Here is a 6,000-nt window from a genome sequence, read left to right as displayed (position 1 = left end):
AAATATATTATATAGCCTATATAAATAGTAAATATATACATATTCAGAAATTAATACAATAAAATTAATAACATGCTATTAAAACAAATACATATTAAATATATAATATATATTTATGTTATATTTATATTACATAAGATGTATGATAGATAGAGAGATCTGTGATAAGACAAAAATAAACTTTTAAAATAGTAAAATAAACTGTATACACATAAATATTTGAATGGAGATAGTAAAATAAACGCTTCATATTGTGGAATGCATGTCAACAATGCCACCCATTATTTATTAAAAGAAAGTTTTTGTGAAGAAATTTCCTGATTCCAGACATTCCTTTATTTGTGTGTGTGTGTGTAAACACGGTCCGGCGACTTATATGGTCACAAAAGCCCAAAGTCGCGCACATACCTCAATCATTAAACACACATACGGGCCCCTGCGGCTCCAACTATTTCAAGTTCACCCTCTGACGCGAACTTTGCAGCTTCGTCACGCCCGCACGCCGCTGTGATTGGCCGAAGCCCCTCGAGAATGCAGAGCGAGCGGGCTGTGATTGGACGAGGGGCGGTTACGCGCAGCACAGGCCACACCCCCTACCGGGACCGCACCCCGAACCATTACAGCAGGACGGAGTTCAACTACCCAGTGGAGGGAGGGAAGAAAAAGAAAGGAGGAAAAGAAAAAAGAGCAAACTTGTGCGCAGTTGCTGTGGATTGAAAATTGAAGTTTGGAGCGCAGCGACACGAATCCACACTGAATCCCTGGAGTTTTTGAAAACCGTCCTCCCGAACGTCTGCATCTGATTAGCAGGTAAACCCTCCTAACGGTAACGGTATGATTGTTAACGTTCGCATCGGTACGCTCACTGACGCGACCTGATTTCACTGCACTTGCAAACTTCAGAGCTAGAGATCATAACGCTTCGTGAAATCATTTCGTGCGAATCGGAGCTGATAACCTGTGACGCGTCAGATCAGATCAGCCACAACATAGTGAGGTGAGTTTCAGGAAGTGCTCGTGCTCACCGGCTCGCGCGGGCCTTAACGGGGTCTCCGGGCACGCGGAAATGCGTTAATGTGACAGAAAACAGCTATTGTTTAGTGCAGCGATGCGAAGTGAGCTTGATGCAACTCATAGTGACGAGAGACGTTTCACGGGCGCTCATTACGTCATCGCTCGCGTTAAACTGGGCCGAGTGGTGCGTTTTCCCTTCCCGCACGAGCTTCAGGACAACGCTGAATTAACGAATTATTACCGGGGTGGGAACATTAAGGTGCACACGGGTGGTCCTGAACGGTTTCTGACACTTTTTAGGGGGTTCTGGGCAAGTGGCGGTTACAAATAGGTTACGCGGAGCGCGCGCGCTCTCAAAGTTCGATGAGCGTATTTGCGTATTTACTGTATTTGCGTGCACGCGCTCGCTATCTAAAACTGTATAATATTCATCAAAGTCTGCAAGAAACGTACATTAGACAGTTTATATTGTATAATATATTTTTTTATATTTGTAAAGCGCGCACACGGTCGTCCGTGGGAGCGCGCTGCGCGAGCTCGTGCTGTTTAGGCCGACTTTGCAGTAGTGTCAACTCTTAAGTTTGAAAAATAAATTGGTTTGTGTTGTACTTTATGGAATGTTGTATGTAACATAGCATAACGGACTTTAACATTATTCATTATAACTTACCATAGATGTACATATTTATGGTTTACACGACGACGCCAAGAAAATGAACAGGATGTTCATGAAGACCTGAAGTTAGTCATTGAGTGATTGACAGTTGGCGTCAGCTTAATGTTCATGTACTGATTTGCTTTTGATTTAGTTGTGGTGTAGTTTAAATAACACAAACCTGCATATATTAACATAGACTAACCAGTTTCACTTTCTTAGAGGACGTTTGCTGTGTGTGTGTGTGTGACCTGGTTTCCTGTTAGGGAGTGTGTCTAGGACGCTGTGACCCATTAAAAGCACATGCTGGTCTTATTCTGCATTTTGTTTTAGTTGTTCTCGTTTTTTAACCCTGACATGTTGTTATGTTTGGGAATACTACTACTCCACAGTACTAGTGTATGCAAGCCCTGTCAAAAGATCATATTTACTAGATGAACGTAATTGCGAATGGGAAACCATTTTCCAGTGAGAATATGACGGACACAATGGATGCAACTACGGTACCATCTTGAAAAGTGTTTTGAACGCACCTGATGTTGTAATATAACATCTTCCCAGCTTCCCAAGAGGACTTAAACACACCATACGCATGCAATACCTGGCCATGTTTTCCAAAATGTACAATATACAGCCAGAGGCAATAACTTTCACCATATTTATCTCTCTTTATGACTCATTATTGCATCAAACACTCATAGATTAGAACATCTTGAAATACAAATAAGCTTAAACATGCTAAATATTAAATAAGCTAATAGCTATACTGCACTGGAATCATTGTAACACGACAAACTAAAACTTTTTAGCTTTATTGTGTGCTTTCAGTGCAGAATAAAGCAATAAGCAATGCAAAGCCAAGCCATGCATTGCAGTGATTTAACCGTGTGCTGAGGGTCTTAGTCCCACTGCAAAGTGCGGTAAAATCATGGTCAATTGAGTCACTTGTTGCTTATCTTTCATAAAATAAATCGTTGCATTCATTAGTAACACTATTGTATTGAACTACGCCTCTGTAGGCTGTTGAGTTTTGTGTGAATCTTTCACCGCCATCTTTCTGCAAACCCTCAGGAGACTCGCGAGTTAAACAACCGTGTTTCCTGAGAAATGTCCCAGCTTGCACGGAATGTTCCTTAGCTAACGTCCTGGCTAGTAATGAACAAACGCTCTTCCAGTAACATTAATAAAACGTCTGTTCAACGTTATCTGGTCTTATATAACGTTCTCAAAATGTCACGCAAAAACATTATCTATACATTCATGGAACGTTTTTTGTTGTTGCCTGACACGTTTTATTTGGAATTTTGTTAGGGATGCACAGACATGAAAATTTTGGCCGATACCGATAATTCTTTATATTTGAAAGCCGATAACCGATATATTGGCCAATAAATATTAATCCAAATTTTTATATTATTTTTGAGAGCCTGATTACAAAAACAAAAGTCTCACCATTACAATTCATGTCCCAAGCAAACAATTATGTTTATATTATTATTTTATAAGCCGATATAACAGACTTGCTCTGCTCATGTTCCACTGAACTGCATTTTCCTTTTTTTAAAGTGATTCCAATCATATTTCAAGCAATTTAAACTCATTATGTTGAACAGTGCGGATCTGAAGAGTCTCAGCTGAAGGAAATAATACATCATTTATCAGCTTTATTATATCGCCCAAATCTTCTTATCAGGACGAAAACGGTAACATTAAAAATGAGCATATATCGGCCGATACCGATATGGTGGCCGATATATCGTGCACCCCTATAGTGCAAAAAAAATGTCGATGTTTTAATCAAAGTTAATATAAATTGTGTTCTAGCTTAAAATATTGCTTTATATTAGGGTCAGGGTTTGTAAATACTTGCTTTTAATGGTATTCCTATGCGGATATGGTGGCCCATATATAGTGCATTCTTAAATTTGTTTTAGAATGTTCAAAAACAACATTCCGATAATGTTTGCAAAATGGAATGTTCGCATAACGTTCGAGTCGCCAAGAAACAAAGCATATTTAAAACGCTTTGAACGTTCAGAGATCAATCCGAAATGATGTTTTCATAACTTAATGGGAGCGTTACGTTCTTAAAAGGTGTTTTTGTTGGCTTTGCCGGGATCAGCGGAGGGAAAATGGCCGACGGCGGATAGATGTTAATCCACAGGCACAATAGTGGGATGAGAACAGGTGTGGACTTGCAGGATTTTATCCAGCTTCAGGTGTTGTTTACCCTGTGTTCAGAGCCCGTGGCATTGTGGGTAAAGTATGCGAGTGGTTTGATGGAGTGAGGTCATGTTCAGGTGCGAGGTCCGATGATGAGTGAACGTCTCGCCTGTATGATGTCATCCACCTGATTCATATCATTTCCTCTGATCTTATCCTAAATTCCTCTGTGTTTTCTGTCAGCATTTGAACTCTGGGAGTTACAATCCCATTGTTTCTCTCCATAGAGCGTTGTTGTTTTATGGGATTACATCATTTGCAGTGCTTCATGGGAAGCTTCTTCTTGCTCAGAAGAACACATAGGAAGATTTTTTAGAAGAATGTCAGTTATGTTTAATATTTATTTGGCTATTTATTATGATTTGTTTTTAGAAATAAGATCATGCCTGTTTCTGTGTGGTCTTTGCTGATTATGTTGAATAATTTGATTATTTTATTAACCATTACATTCAGTATAATCATATATTTTATATTTATTTATTTATTTATTATTATTATATATGTATTTTATTAGTAGTAAATAGATAATATTAATTTAGAAATAAATTTATAAGTAAATTATTGATAAATGATTGAAATATTATATATTAATAAACCAATTAAACTATAAATATATTAGATGAATAAGATGTAATTTAAATGTATTTAAAAAAATGTTTAATTTTAAAATAAATGAATGGACATTTATTATTAATAAACAAATGACTTCAGTGGAATATCTGTTTATTATACATATCGTTTATGGTTAGTTATGATTATTTTTTTAGAGATATCAGAGATATCTGTTTTTGTTTTGTCTTTGCTGATTAGACTCTTCTGTCTGTTTCAGATTTTGACAAAATTATGAATTATGTTTAATATAATAATAAATGTTATTTGTTATTGATTTATATTATGTATTATAATTTTTTATTATTAAATACTATTAATAAAAAAAAAAAAATTTATGTAATAAATAATTATACATTTATTTAAAATCAATAATAAATAATTTAAAACGTGTTTACAATTAAATAATAAAAATAAATAAATTAATAAATAATGTACATTTATTATTAACTAAATTGAACGCAAAAGAATATAACTTGAAGAATGTTTTTTGTCCATGGATCGAGACGAGGGTGATGAGTAAATTATGGCAGATGATTATTTTAGGTGCGATATCATATTCTCGTATTTTGTCTTGTTTTTCAAATCCGTCTGGTTTTTCTACATTTCCCACCGCTGTCGTTTCCAGGCTTTCGGGAGTGTCCACACAATTCCTTTTCCTTTTTTGGTTTTCTTTTCTGTCCTATCGAGCGGCCCCTCCCATAATGCACCTGCGTAGTTGGAGGACGCAACAATGGCAGGAAATGAGCTGATATCCAGACAAACAAAGCTCTCCACGTCCTGGTTGTTTGCTGAGCGCATTAACATGTGAAGAAACGTCTAGTTTCTCCTTCACCCGTGTCGTTCAGCGCATGATTTGCTGCATGACTGCATTATGATGCACTGCACTCTCATTCCCCCTGCTGCTTGGCTGAGTGCCAGGCTCATGATGTCACTTCCTGTTGCAGATGGGCCAGGGTCCGTTTAGAGCTCGTAGACTTTGAGCTTTGATTTGATTGGGTGTGGCGTCATCAAACGCAGATAAGCAGAGTGAGATAAGATGCAAAAGCAGCCAATGAAAGCGACATGATTTACAGATAAAGACGCTCATAAATATTTACTTACTCCAGTCAGAGATTAATCGTCTCCTGATGTTATAAAGCTGAAATCTTATTCAACAGTCAGTGCTGATAAACACATGGATATATTTCAGGTCATTATTACTGCTAAATAAACCCCACAGTGTAATAATCCAGCTAACCCGACCAAAATTTACTTATTTAATTAATTAATGTGCAAATAAAAAATATTGATTCGATTTATTTGTTTTTTTGGTTGTAATTTTTTTTAAATAATTTCAAATATATGTATTGTTGTGTAATATATTTATATGTATTATTGTTGTTATTAATTAAATATACTTATTAATAAATTGAATTAATTATAAACACTATTTTATTCTTAAATAAATAAATGTTCATGTATTATTCATATGTATGGATATAAAACATTTTAATGTT

The 6,000-nt window shown here is 36.2% G+C and overlaps 1 protein-coding gene across 3 annotated transcripts in view; it reads left to right on the top strand.

Moving 5' to 3' along the window:
• The first annotated feature begins 595 nt into the window (after positions 1-595).
• The window catches only part of myh9b (myosin, heavy chain 9b, non-muscle), a 67,546-nt gene continuing 62,141 nt past the window's right edge, over positions 596-6,000 (top strand). Inside the window, exon 1 of one of the 3 annotated variants that reach the window (XM_077202117.1) lies at positions 596-810. The gene's annotated coding sequence lies outside the window, so the exon portion shown is untranslated. The remainder of the gene's footprint in view (positions 811-6,000) is intronic. The other 2 variants (XM_077202116.1, XM_077202115.1) reach the window with 2 other exon arrangements.

This window comes from Siphateles boraxobius, unplaced genomic scaffold, assembly GCF_051911475.1.
Source record: "Siphateles boraxobius isolate OS27281-9 unplaced genomic scaffold, OSU_SipBor_1 49, whole genome shotgun sequence".
Taxonomy (NCBI): Eukaryota; Metazoa; Chordata; class Actinopteri; order Cypriniformes; family Leuciscidae; genus Siphateles; species Siphateles boraxobius.
This window is presented reverse-complemented; position numbering and strand designations above follow the sequence as displayed.